We start from the raw sequence: 15,428 nt of genomic DNA on the forward strand, positions 1-15,428 counted from the left end.
TATTCAACAAAAAAAAAATAATTATAGACCAAAAACAAATTTATCTTATCACTTCTCCCCCATCCCTTTCAAACAGAATATGCAGACATCTCAAATGGAAGGCTTTATTTGAATCCATGCTAGACCTGATTTGAAATATATTTGTGAATATATACAGTGTATAGTGAGTCATTGAACTCACAGACAGAACAGCGGTCCTTCCATGACACCAGCCTGAATGGCTAAAGCATGAACAAGGCACAGATACATATTTGGGACCCCAATCTCCTGTATACCCCGGAAAGATGGACTTTGGAAGGTGAAGCACAAATGGTGGTTCTGAAACATTCTTGGGCTAATAACTGCTGACAGTAGCAGCCTGTCTGTAGAAGAGAGTCTGTAATAATTACTTTGTTCGGCAACATCCAGTTGCCCATCACTTTCATCATATGACTGGGCAAAAAATATGGCTTAGGGGGAGTGATTCCAGCACTATGCACAGCACATAATCTCAGGTGAAATCCCATCCTCAACTAGCAGATAGAAAGATTTTTTTGGAACAGATCATGGAGTAACAGCATGACATACACATGTCTCTGAGACAGAGCTGAAGAAGTATTCTAGTTAAGGGGTATTAGCACTGGCCATAGCTTTTTTAGCAGGAGATATCAATAAACTTTGTTGCATATTTCAATTCCAAGCTCTATTATATGAACTTTAGGTACACTAGTTTCAACCAAAAACTAAAGTATATATTATCGATACCAATTCTCTAAATAGCATATAGCACAATCTTTATATATATATATATATATATATATATATATATATATATAATTTATATATTAGATTTTTGAAAAACCCCATTAAATACCTTTTGTAAAATCTAAACAGCTCAGCCATCCCTCTGTCCCAGTGTTTCTTCTTACTTCCTTATGTTATTATGTTGTAATATAAAAATATTATATATATTATATATATATAATATTATATATTATATTTTTTTTTAAAAATGGGTGATTTGGGTTTTTGACCATTCCCTTTTCCAAAAGATGATCATTTTCAAATGGGAGTGTTTGATTCACTATTATCATCTGGTGCATTCAGTTTCTCACCAAAACTGAAATTCCTGTTCTAAAGTATGCCTAAAATTTGACCTGTATTTTAGTTTAGTCTAATAGTGTAAGGCCCTGGTCAGCACCAGTCCTCACCAGACACCGGTCCCCCAATCTAACGCTGCAGTCTTCACCTTTAGTAGGCCCCCACTCAGCCTCGGGAGACTGGTTGCGTCTCCCAGCACTCGGATGCCCCCAGGACTGCGCAAGGGATGGTGTCTGGGAATGGCTTGGCAGGAAGCCAGGAGCCCAAAGATAAAGCGGTACCAAGATTCCAACACAAGTCCAGAATACAGGGCCGAGGTCATACACAGAATATCTGTCCACCAAACCAAGTACACATGGGCAAATGATAGGTCAGGAACAGGCAAGGTCAGCAACACAAAATCAGACGAAAACACACTCCAGCACAGATTAGCCCAGCTCTACGCAATACCAGGCCCTGGTGACTGAGAGCAAAGAGGCTTTAAAGTCCCAGCAGCCAATAGCAGTGCAGGACTGAGTCAGGAGCTGATCAGCCTCTAGAATCCCCTTTAGCTGTGCGCAGCCTAACAATAGACGCTGGGGATGCCATAATCCATCAGACTGCACAGCTAAAGGGAAGCAGGGCTGCTGATATCTTAGTTCTCCTGGCTGCTGCAAATTACATTGCTGAACAGAACAGACAGGATTTTAATTAACAATGATGCACAGCACGGAGTCGCCGGACGGATGAGCATTTCCTAACAAAAAGAAAATACAGTAAGTCAATTCCAGAAGCAGAAAATGACATTTCCAGGGGCTTTCTGTATAGCATCAGTGCACAGGATAACTCCAGGTTGTCATATTGCATTACATTTTTTAACAGTTTTCAACTGCAGATTTAACTAAAACTTTAATTGTTACTAAAATACAAAGACAGAAGTACTTGTGTAGCAAATCTATATGATATATAATATTTTTTATGCTATATATTTTTATTGTTTGATTTACTATTTTACAACTCTGTTATAGATAACAAATATAGTTTTAAAACTTAAAATAAGGGCCTAGAAAAATAATTATTCTGAATATACAAGTTAAAAATAATAATCATGCCATTGTGGAGTGTCACTGTTGCTGGCATTAGTTTCAAAGAAAGACTGCATCTGGGCCAATTCTGTACATTTAGTAGAAATGGACATAACAAAGTATAGCCTCAAGCAACATTCTTGTGGTTAAGACCATCAATAAAACTGACTTCAGTAGAATGTATATTAAGAATTACACCCAATGTCCCTATGGTGCTAGTTAAGTTACTGTTCAGTGGAAGATACTTGACATGCTATATTTCAAAGTATTCATGGATGGATATCTTACATGGCTACATTTTACATAAAATTCTGTAAGTTATGCAACAAGGTTTTCCAACTATGTAATATATATTACAAATCTAGATGACAATGAATTTACAAAATTGATGTTTTTTATATACAATTTTGCATACCTTATTTTATATAGTAAGCTAATTATTTTAATTCATTCAATAATAATAATATTGGCCTTATTGTCACTCCTAAAAATAATAAAAAATATATATTTATTCAGCAGACATGTCAACTGCTTAAACTTGTATAGTACAGAAAAAAACTCATGCTGTTTTCCCTTTCTTACTGAATTATTGAACATATGTCGAAATGGACTGTGGTGTAGAGAAGGCACTTAATTTAAACTGGAGTGAAATATGAGGCCTGCCGCAAATTTATAACATCATTTATCATGTTCACTATTCTTTTGTGAGCTTTAATACTAAGCTTAATTGTAAATAGCCTACCAACATTCTACCAAAGAATTCTAGAATGCATGTCTTTATGTAGGTATATATATATGTATATATTACCATTTCAAGGAATAAAAAAAGGATTTGTTCAGCAAACAAAGCATGAGTAGTATCCAATCATGTAAAAAGAAATAGAAAATATGAAGTTATCGCCATTGGTCAATTTTGCCATTCACTTTGTTTTATTAAGAATATTTTCCCAATCTGTTTTTGATCCAGTAAGATTATAGAAAATTGCCCTGACACCTTTTTTTATTGCCTTTGTAAAGTCGAAGTTGGTGCTCCAATAATGCCAATATAAGATTTAGGTGGTTGCCAATATTGAATATTTTTGAGAGCTACTCAAAGAACATAAATGTACTGACCTGTAAAGCATCTGGCCCATATGACATCTATCCCAAATGCTAAAGGATCTAAACCCTTTAATTTATAGGTAGATCATATTAATGATGATGATGATTATTATTATTATTAATATTATTATTATTAATAATATTAATAATAATAATAATAATAATAATCATTACTATACCAAGAAAACTGAAAAACAAAACTAACTAAATATAAATACAGGTGTTGGTGAAAAGTTTTATGGTGTCATTTATGATAAATGCCAGCCTAATTCACCAGCTCATATTAGATGTATTGAAGCATGTTGCGGTAATGTGTGATGCTGCAAAGCACATTTGTGAACATGCCCTAAATGTAGACTAATGTTAGTTTATGTCCCTAGGCTATTGTAGTATCATTACCAGTTATGCAGTTCATTAAAATTCATTTGGTGAAAAGAGGGATGAAGAATGGTTTGGGAATACTAGGTGACAACACCTTGGACAGTGATACAATATGCTACAGCTCCAAAAACAAATAAAACACATGATTTGAATGTATTGTTGGCCCTGTAAAAATAACACAATCAGTGTGGTAGAAGGCGATTCAATGGAGATAGACCTAGGTTGCGGCGATCAAGACTTAAAGGGCAGTGCTGCACTTTTTTTTTTTTTTTTTTTTTTTTAAATAGGGTGTTGCACTTAAAAAAAGAAAAACAACATTTTTACCTTACATAGAAAGGTTGCCTACCCATTGTTGTAAAGTAAAAGTGTTGAGTTTAGGTACGCTTTAAGAGTTTAATACCACCACATGCTTTGTGAATACTTTTCACTTGCATGCTAGATATAGAAACCCATTAAAAAGTAGGAGATGTATATGCTAGTGATATGCTAAAAAAATATATATTTATTGAAAAATGATTGAAAATTTTCCAATTAATGTTTATTTATGAATAATATAATGCATATTAATGTAATATGAAGATTTATTTATGATAAATATTTATTTAAAAAAAATGACCTCCCCATTACAAGGGTACACACAACGACTTTTAAAGACTTGATATATTTAGGAAGTTATTACAACATCGACGTACATTACTGGTGGTAAATCATTTACTGTATAAAATTCATTGACCAGGAAGATGCACCTGCAGTAAATGTCTGGTAAATGTCCTCTATAGTACTTTATTAATATACCTTACTTAATAAAAATCTGTGTAAAGACAAAAGAAGAAATATAATCTGCATAAAAACAAACAAATAAAAGTATGTGCAAATTAATACAGCCCTATGTGACATGTAGAATAATGTACAGCAACTGGATAAACAACTTAAACTCTTCAATAAAGTGGAAGAAACATGACTTCTCTTGTAACGGCACTTACTGAAGTAGTTCTTTATGTTGTGAATGTGCAATACATGAAAAACTAGAATGAACAATTATGACTTACTAACAGTGAAGTATGTGGGAAAGGACATTTACTGCAGAATCCAAGACTAGACAATGCAGCATCTAAGTATACACAAAAAACCTTTTAAAGCCCAATTATATTTTCAGTTTAAATTAGCTAAATACATTCCAGGTGCATGAACATAACAGGCAAGCACATTGCAGATAGTGCTCTTAAACTCTAAATTAAGAGTTTAAGTTCTTAGAATCAGTAGAAAAGCCATTGCCTTTCCAGCATATCTGCATGGGGAAGCCTGTTGAATCTATTTGCAAAGGTCCAACAAGCTGTCTGATGCATGCTTTTGTTCTAAGGTTATGGCTGATTTTAAAGGAAAATAAACTGTACAACAAAGGCTTATATAATAATACCAATGATAATATTTTAATAATAAAAATAATTCAATAGCCCTATTTTTTTAGCACTCTCCTCTAATGTTTTACCTTAAAAGAATGTAGCATTTTCAATTTTACAAGGTGAGCATTTTCCTCTAAAATATAATATAATATCTTTATTTACAGCCTAATTTTACATCTCAACATTACTTTATGTTTGAAAATGGGAAAGATCAGGAGACAAAAACAGTGCTGGTCTTTTGCCCTTGTATGCCATTGTATTGCCATCCTATTCAATGCCTTATACAACCTATGACAAAAAAAATATTTCCCATTTTCATTCAGCTAGTTATTGTCATAAAGATAATGGTTTATTTTCTTTCTGGTTGTGTGACTAATGTAATATGTAAGTAGCAGTATGAAAGATTTACAGTCTCTTTTTTCTTTAAGAACATCATAGTAAAAAGCATGCTGAAGCATAGCCCAATCTGTGTCTGTGATATTGTTGCTGCGTATTACTTTTAGGAAAATTACATTTCCAACTATAATAGGAAAACTGTATTGAGAGAATACATGAGCTGCTATTTCTGCCCTCTTCTTCTGGCATTTCAGTTTCTTAGTTTCAAAGCCTTAAATTAGGCTAGCACATCAATTTATTTGAAAGAATTGCTTTTCTTAGGGAAGCCTTTTATCACTAGTGGTGTTAAAGTAGATAGGTTTGTAGACTGTTTAAAGTAAGTGCAGAAATGCATAGACTTATGTGGTACCATACCTCTAATAACTGCAGAAAACAAAAACTAGTAACGTGCACAAGGTATAAAGCAGCTAACTTCAGAGTGTAACCAACTCCCAGGAAAAAAGAAATAATAAGTGCCGCTAATAATCTCTTAAGAGACACAAGATAATTGAATCAAATTCACGTGAATATAACTTAATAGGGATAAATTCACATTGACTATTAATCCAATAATCACAGAGTCCTTTTGATTAAAATGGCAACTGAACTCACTCAGAAAAGAATCGGAAACATGATTCTTGTACTGCAGAATCACTGCACACCAGATTATAAAGTAAACACTTTCACTCCAGGCTGCAGCTCCTGTTTGACTAAAGCTACGTACACACTTCCAATTATTATCGTTGGTAAACGAACGACGAACGATCCTGCACGATATCTGCGAACGATCGTATAGCACCGATCCTGTACATACAGATAACAACACGATCGTTCGTAGATATTGTACACACAATAGATGCGATCGTTTGAACGATACAGGAAGTTACGTGCACCGCAGGAACGTTCGTTCATCACGCATGCTCAGACCATGGACGATCAATGAACAATCGCACACACGAACGATGGTCAATGATCGCCGTCCAATCCGATCCGCCGGTCCGGTCGTTCATTTCCAACGACTTTCCTCGTTCGTCGGCGTCGTTGGTTACTTTTTTTACGAACGATTTTTGCCCAATCGATCGTTCGTCGTTCATTTTGAACGATAAAAATTGGAAGTGTGTACGCAGCTTTAATGTTATCTGTTCAGTTCCTGTCTTCAATTAATGCAGATAGTAGACACATACTTCACTTGATGAAGCCTGGTGTTCTCAGTTCAGTTCCAGGACTTCAATAAATGCAGATAACAGCCACACTCCTCTTGACGAACCTTTGTGTTATCTATTCAGTTCCCAAATTCACAAAATGTGTTGATACCTCATAGGAAAACATGCAAAGAACCACAAACAGTATAAAACCATTTATTAACTCCCCTGGCAGTAAACCCGAGTGTGGCTCGGGGTTAACTTTCAGTACCAAAAGCAGTAACCCTGAGCCACACTCGGACCAGCCTTCATGGTCCCCACAAGCCTGCAGCATCTTCCAGCGATGCCCGCCCGGCATCTGCGTCATCTGGCTAAGCCCGCCTGGCATCTGCATCCCCTGGCAATTCCCATCTGGCATCTGTGTCCCCGGTGAGTGAACATTGGGGACACGAGGCCAGGGGACGCAAATGCCGGGCGGGCATGGGACGTGTGAGTGTGCTGCTGGTGGGCAGGACCTAGCAGGAAATTTTAAATATTAAGTATTTTTAAATGCCAAATAACCACTTTTTTTACAAGGAATTAAAATGATCATCACAGGTAGTCTAAAAACTCCTCCCAACAAGTTTCATCAAAAAGTCAGCCTCTCTTGGCATGTCTGTGTTCTTTGTGTTTAAACACTTGTTACAATCTCAACCTTATGTTGCAAAATTTTAATAATTCCCAAATTGTTTTCTGTTGGGTTGTGGTGGTATGTATATGTAGGGTTTCTGTGAATTTCAGTGTCCAAGTCACCCCCTTCTTGACCAGTGGTATGGTATGGTATGACCAGTGAAAAGTCTTCAACAATGCATACCAAGACCAGTTAGATGTAATAAATATTTGTTAGTTACACAACTTTTTTGAAAAGTTTGTTTTGAAATGCAAGAATTGTTCCTGTTTAAAGAGTGCTGAAAGTTCATTTGAATGTTACATTTGCTTTATTCAGTATATAAAGACTTTGAAATACAACAGTGTGTATTACTGCATATTTTGACAAGTACATGGTATAACACATACTACATATTTGTAGCACATTTTCTCAATAGGGGCTGCACTTGCTACCTTAAGTTTGTCACTGAAGTCTGCTCTGGGGGTCTGTCACTGGGGTCTGCAAACCATGTGCATCCATGTACAGTAGATACTGTGCATAGACTTACACTGTATATAACTCTTACCCCTTTAAATCATGCCCAATATTTAGCACTATTTAGTCATGCTCATTTTTTTTTACCAGGGTGAGCTACACAGGCTGCATTATTCCTTTTAATAGCTGACCCTCTTTATAAAAGTCAAAAAGGTGGCACCACAACTTACCAGTATTCTTCAAAATGTAAAAAAGGCTATACATTTATTGACAATGGACCTTGGTTGCAGTATAACTGTCAAATTAAGAAGTTTGTCTAGTTGCCATAACTTTGAGACATCTTCCACAGACTTTATTACACTTAATAGATTGGTATCATTAGCAATAGTTGTCTCAAAACTAAACCTAGACCTATCAGCCATTGCCGTGGTCCATTTATGAATCATTGACTGCAATCAAGAGACTGTAACATTTACAGATGACAGTTAAAAAACAGTATGAAATGATTGTTCAAAATTCAAACATACCACATTCACAGCACCGCACTAACTAGCTTTCCACTATAATCCATATTAAAAGAAAAAATGCTCTGAGAGTATTGTTCTTTAATACATCCTTGCTGCCAATGGCGTGTATGACCTGTCTGCTTCTGTATGTCATCCAACTGTCATGGATACACAAATGTAACAGTATTATTACAAGCATTAAAATGGATCACAGATGGCGCATCTTCCATATAACAAATTTTGACAGTCAGTAGAAACAGAACTCAAAATATTTTTCTAGTTTAAAAAAAAAACTTTATTCCATAGTGTGAAAACTAAATGAAGAGTTTAAACGTAAAAGTTTAATTGCCGTAAAAACAATTAGTTTTAGTGTTTGGTACTACACCCATACAGCAGTAAATGTCCATATGATAGTATTCACCCAAGGCTTAAAAATAGCTTTGTAGTGTAGCTAATCCTTTAACAAATTAGCCATTTAACATAAAACTAATGGGTATCCAATTATCTTCAATTTGTCAGCAGTCACAATCTGAAATAAGTGTTTGTGGTAATGAAGTGTTGAACTAGTGCAGAACCTGAGCTGTGCAGAGGGAATACAGACTTTCATCTCTTCCATTGACATGTCCATGAAGGCTCTCGCTGAGCTGGCACTGAAATGGTTGTAGCACTTGTCAAACATGCAGAAAACCTCTGTGTAATAAGAATTAAATTGGAGCCGGAATATACTTGCTACATTGACAGATGTGATCCCATTATTCAAATGTGTGCATTTTCCATTATGGATGTTTTCTATAATTAGTATATTTTTAGTACAGGTTTGAGATATCTACTTTCTGTTTTCAGGCTTATAAGCAAGAGGTACAAAGTACAAAGGCATCTGTTGATCATATTTTTATATTTTTTATGATTACCCTTTATTCTGTGGTTATTATATTTAAAAAAAATAGGAAGACCAGTATGAGTAAAGCTGTGGTTATTGTCTGCATTTATTCTGTTTTTAAAGCCCACATCCAGTGATTAATATTCCCACAAAAGCTCCATGAAATAACAAGATGTATGTACAGAACCTGATAAATGACACAATGTTTTCCTTCACTTCCTACATCTCATCTGAAAAGAAAGGAAAAAGACATTATTCACCAATCATCTAAATACCAGGAGACCTGATAAATGGTGACACTGTTAACAAAGGTGTTAATGTAATGGTAATTCTTTTAAAGTTTTTTGTTTTTTGGAGCTTAAAGACTTATGATTTTCAGTTTTTTTGCAAAAAGAAAGAGTAAAGCAGAGAATTAGAGGCCTCAATTTGGGTAAGATCCACATTAGAAAAGCAGTTATTGGGGCACAAGAGAGACCTATTTAGGGCAACAGTCTAACATAGTGCTCTGTGCTATATTACTTTCCTAGTGGTAAGCTGTTCCCAAAGCCTTGGAAAGTTATTGGGTTTTTTATTGATTATATCTCATTTATGGCCCCATATAAATTTAAAATATGGAGCAAAATATTTATTTTTGCAGAATAATTACTTCTTAACTAATATGATGTGAGGTGGACCATCTTTCTTAGTCTTATATATAATATTTTCTGTATTGAAAGAGGGATAGTTTTCTTGGTAAATAGGTTTGAATAGAGGAAGTTATTTGTATTCCTAAATAAGAGATATAAAATTGGTGCCCCATTTAAATTTTACATAGTAATAATAAAAAGGCTTGAAGAAGTTTTACCAAGCTTAATAGCAGTTTACTTCTTGTAGCTAAACATAATGCCAGTGTAGGTCTGATAAATGTGTAAAGTATTAAAGTTCTTTGAAGAATTTAGGAATATAAGTAGGGATGTTAGAAACATAATGACATTGACCACAAAAAGAGCACACTTATGCTTGTTCTTTCCACACAGGATACCTTTAACATCTGAATGGGATTAGACAGATTTATTAAAGCTCCCCAAGGCTGGAGATAATACACTTTCATCAGTGAAGCTGGGTGATTCAGCAAACCTAGAATGAATTTCTTCAAAGTCATATGCTATTATATGCAATGGTAATAAAATGTTTTGAATCCTGGATCAGATCCATTCCAGGTTTGCTGGATCACCCACATTCACTGATGAAAGTGTATCCTCTCTAGCTTTGGAGAACTTTAATAAATCAGGCCCAAGGGCCCTATTGCCAAGAAAAACTGTAGAGTTGTCAAGTGAAGGTGAAGTAGTGTCTTCTATTTTGGTAATTTTAACTCATTTTAATATTTTAAAATTAGCCTTAATAATGGATAAACACCAACGAAATACTTGGTTTTCAGGGCAGCACACATTTCATATTGAGGGGGTCTTATGCTAAGCAGGACATTAAGCATGCATAACATGGAATGAAAGGGCTGACTCTCAGCAGGCTGGCTTTGGTCTCCCTCCCCCTCAGCCCCCTATTTGTACCTCATTTTTTCTTTTCCTTGTGTTTGTCCATTGTGTGTACTCTTTATTCAAAAAGGAGAGCTGTGTGATCGCTCCTTAACCTTTTTGGCAGTGTGAATTAATTTAGTATTTTTAAATGTCAAATCGGTACATTTGACATTTAAAAATAACCTCTAACTTCCAACCCCTCAGCACGCATGCACACACGTCGCATTTCCAATGTTCCCACCACAGAGATGCAAGGCCAGGGGACGCAGTTGTTAGGCATCGCCAACGGGACGGAGATGCTGGCAGGCATCAGGCAGAATAAGTGGACACCGTGACGGCTCATGAGGACCAGGAAAGTCCTCAATTCAACCCGAGTGTGGCTCGGGCTAAGAATTTTCACCCTGAGGCAGATTAGTGATTACCGCCAGGGCGCTTAATTGTAATTATTATAACCGTCCATATTCTGGGAGTTATTGTTTTATGGTATATAATATACACAACTGCATTTAGTTGAAAACCTCCAAAATTCACTGAACAGTACAAAAAAGTGAAATAAAAAGGTAATACCTTTTGCTACTGCCTAAATGCCAATGGATATAATACATGATGATAACAATAGGATAGGTATGTAACAAGCTGCATACAAATGGCAAGGCATGGATTGACCAGTTAATCTCTCTAGACAACTGATATTTCCTATTACTGACTTACTATACCTAGTTTTGCACCTATTTGTGAGGAAATGGTCATCTTGGTAGAGGCAAGGTTTCGCTTTGTTATGTCAGAAAATCCAGCAAGGAGAACAGTGAGCAGCGCTGTAGTGAGATCATCAAATCTCACTCCAAATCTTAAAATACCAGTGACTTTAAAGAGGTGCCTTGTGGCCATGCCTAACCTGTACCTGCCGTTGCAGCATTATGAAAGCTAACCCCTTCAGGTATCCTGAACTGTCAAGCCAGTAAGGCAGAGATTATAGTATTAAAAGAAGGTAACATTGTCTTTGACCTTGACATGCCACACATTCTTGACTTGGTTGGAAAGGCTATTTCATTATCACAATAATTAAAGTTTCAATTTTACTATTATGTATGCTTGTTTACCAACTTTAGATGGATAGCATTGATAATATACCAAATATCATTAAGGCAGAATAAGCACAAGTTTTGACTGTATAATAGATTAGCTTATTTTGTATAGATATGCAAAATGTAATAATGTGCCTTGCCGATACCGTACATAATTGGAGTCCCCAGACCTGATAATTAAAACTGTAGTTTATACCAACATGGGCTTTTGTGTTGGCAAATGGTTGGATAATAACAAAACAAAAATAAAGCAAAACGGTTTCTTTCATTTAAAATTTTCATAGCTATGCTCAGAAACTGAACATTTTCTTGTATTTGCAACATTAGTAGAATAGTAAAATCCTGCAATATGTATTCAGTTTTACTGCTTGTGTCTTATGTACCCAAATTATATACCCTGAAAAGTTCATTAAAAAAGTTAACTTTTGGTCAAAAGTGAGCAGGAAGGTAAAGTTAAAGGTGAAGTTAAAGAGACCCTAGTTTTTTCCTAGAGCTGGGCTTTAATAAATACGGGTAATAACAAAACCTATCATTTTTTTTAGCTGGATTTCCTAATTTTGCAAAAAGTCTATGTTTCAGGAAGTTCATCAATATAATGGCTTCTAGCATTGGACCTCACATTGTATACTGAAACAGAATTCTATAAGAGATGACTTGCAATTCAAAAATAATTGAGATATGAAAGGCTAGGTACGACTTCATTTGCTAGCATCCACAAAAAATGTCAGTTTTGTATATAAACTACAGGCAGGAAAAATACTATAATGACTCTAGAAAAAAATCATGGCCTTAGCATCTATGCTAAACTATAGAAAACCAAAAGCTCAATCTTTGGGCCTGATTTATTAAAGCTCTCCAAGGCTGTGTCAATGACTTTCTGTCATCCATATATCTCAGTGTAGAGATGAACAAGCACCATTCTTTTGTCTGCTATTGTTTTTGGTGAACATATTCATTGACCATAACCTTGACTAGGAAAACTTTTTGTTATAGAGTACATCTTGTAAACATTATAACTTTGATTTGTACTTTGCTGTTTAATGATACTATGTCGGGGGAATCAAATCAAAAATATTGGCTTGGGAGAGAGGTACACAGTTACACAGATACAATATAAAACCAAGGACAGTGAAGATCAACTCTGGCAGAGGTTTGTAAACAGGAAAGGTTATTAATTAAAAATCTCTGCTAGTATATGGACACTCTAATTGAAAGACAGTCTCCTGATTAGATAAAATGAAAAGCCAGGGGAATCGACTATTTCTTAATTACAAAATTGTTTGCAAGAAAACAAACTATTGATGAGTTTAATTGTGCAACTTTGAAAAGCCTAAACATAAGAATATGATAACCTAAGTCTCCAGTGTAATGAGCTTTTTGACTATCTCCTTTATACAGCTCATGTAAGAAATGTCTTTGCTGTTGTCCCCTTAGTCTCTTCTTTGTTGTCATTGTTTAAAAGATTACATTAGAAGGCCTGAATATTTGCAGTGGGTATACTGTTCTGCTGTTTTGCATGAAACATTAATTATTCTGAAGATAAAATTATGGAGATCTTTAGCCTGCAATGCAATGAAGAAATTTTCAAAAGTCTAGTATCTAGGGTGAACAGTCTGAGCTATAAGCCTTGGGTACAGTTCACTAATTGTTACTTCAGTCCTGTCAAAGCTTTACTGTCATTTTTAAAGAAGATAAATTATAGAACAGAAGCAAGATGATGGTTATGCTTTCATCAAGCACTTAGAAGCATTAACACAGTAAGCTTTGGCACGTTAGGCATCTACACATTGTATGGATCACTTCTGTCAGTTCCTGGCTCCAGGCATCGCTATGAATAAGTCTATTTTTCTCTGTACCAAAGAAGCTTTAAGCTTGAAAAAAATCTTTTATAGGACACAGAAGAATATTGTCTTTAAAGTTTTGTAAAATAGGAATAATTACCATCTTTCAAATGAGCCAGCATAAATATATTTAAAGCTTATTTTATATTTATGAAATTATGAACATTATACTTTTCTCAAGATTACACATGGTTAAATTTTAGAGTATACAGGTAATGTGTTCAATGCAAAATTGCTTTATTATCTTAATTTGTATGTTTTCACTACCTTATAATTATAACGGAAATTATCAATTGTGATAAAACACTGGGGATTGCTCATGGTAACGGGATGCTTAAAGGACAGATTAGAGGCAGCAAACTCCAAAAGTCCAAAATAAAAGCAGTTTTTATTTGTTTAGACAACTGTTATAGCACACTCTCCAGTACGTGACAACAAAAACAATAAACAGTAGCCCGGCTGGACCTCTGGCTACCTCACTTAGCTGCCCTCTCTTCCTAACACATACACTATATCAGTACTGTATAACTTCCACTCACAGTTTAAGTCTTATTTGCTCACTGGCTTTCCTGGAGCTCTGTCTCCTTTTCCTGCAGCCTGGGACAGACTCTGGCTCCATTCCCAGCCTGGAACACACTTCCCCTCAACCTGGAACACTCTGGATCTCTCCCAGCCTGGGACACTCTGCCTCTCTCTCAGCCTGGAATCCACTCTGGCTCTCTCTCAGCCTGGAATCCACTCTGGCTCTCTCTCAGCCTCTTTATGATCACTTATGATCACTTTATGATCACTTTGCATACATAAAGAGAGTCATTGAGTTGTTGCAATACCACCAACTCAATTGGGTCATCGTGTTGACCTTAAAATGGTATGCTTCTTTCTTGGTCAGCAACGGGGATACACTAAGAATCCCTGTTATCTATGCATGTGGAACAGCAGAGCTTGTGAGAGGCATTGGGTGGAAAGGAATTGGTCTCCAAGATCTTTCCTAAATCCAGGTGATCCAAACATTCTACATGAGCCACTTGTTGATAGAAAAAATAATATATTCCCGGCTCTGCACACGAATCTAGAAGTTCGTTAAAGCTTTGCCAACTGAAGGAGACTGTTTCAAGTGCCTCATTTTGGCATTTCCTAGCTTGTCATTTGAAAAAATAAAGGCCGCTCGGTGTGTTGGGTGGTACACAGATTCGGCAGCTAATCAAAGATGAACATTTCATCAGGACAATGTCAGAAGTCGAAAAGAATGCTTGGTTATCATTCAAAGCCATTGTCAATGATTTTCTTGGAAACACACGAACAAATAAGTACTCAGAAATCATCCAGAAACTCTTTGAGAGCTACAAAATGCTTGGTTGCAATATAGGCATCAAGGTGCATTTTATGCATAGCCATCTTTCTAACTTCCTGGAAAGGTGAATGATTAAACCAAGATTTGAAGGTCATGGAAGGATGATATCAGGGTAGATGGGATGTACATATGATGGCTGACTATTGCTGGAGCATCCAGCAGGATTGTCCTAACACTGAACACTCCAGGGAAAAGCTATAAGTGTAAATGTTTACCTCAACCACTTACCCGATTATTTTTCAAATGTTTTACTGTAAAAAAATGTCATAGAGTAACAATAAATCCTTTGTATGAACAAAAGAAATGTAAATAAAAAGTGTATTCAAGTTATTATTTCATTTTTTTTTCATTGTATGTGAAATTTGTATGTTTTTCGACAAAAAAAGAGGGTACCCTGTATCGTAAAAACTGGATGTGATAGCAAAAACCTCGGGTCTTTTCTGTATTCACCACCCAAAAATTAGTAAAAAACAAGTGTAAGATCTAACTTAACAAAAAATGCATTCCCCGGTGTTATAAATTGTCAAGGGCTTTCCTCACTTTGGATAGATTTCCTACCACTTTCTAATTTGTCTACATCTG

The sequence above is a fragment of the Pyxicephalus adspersus genome, chromosome 3 (genome assembly GCF_032062135.1).
Source record: "Pyxicephalus adspersus chromosome 3, UCB_Pads_2.0, whole genome shotgun sequence".
Classification (NCBI taxonomy): Eukaryota; Metazoa; Chordata; class Amphibia; order Anura; family Pyxicephalidae; genus Pyxicephalus; species Pyxicephalus adspersus.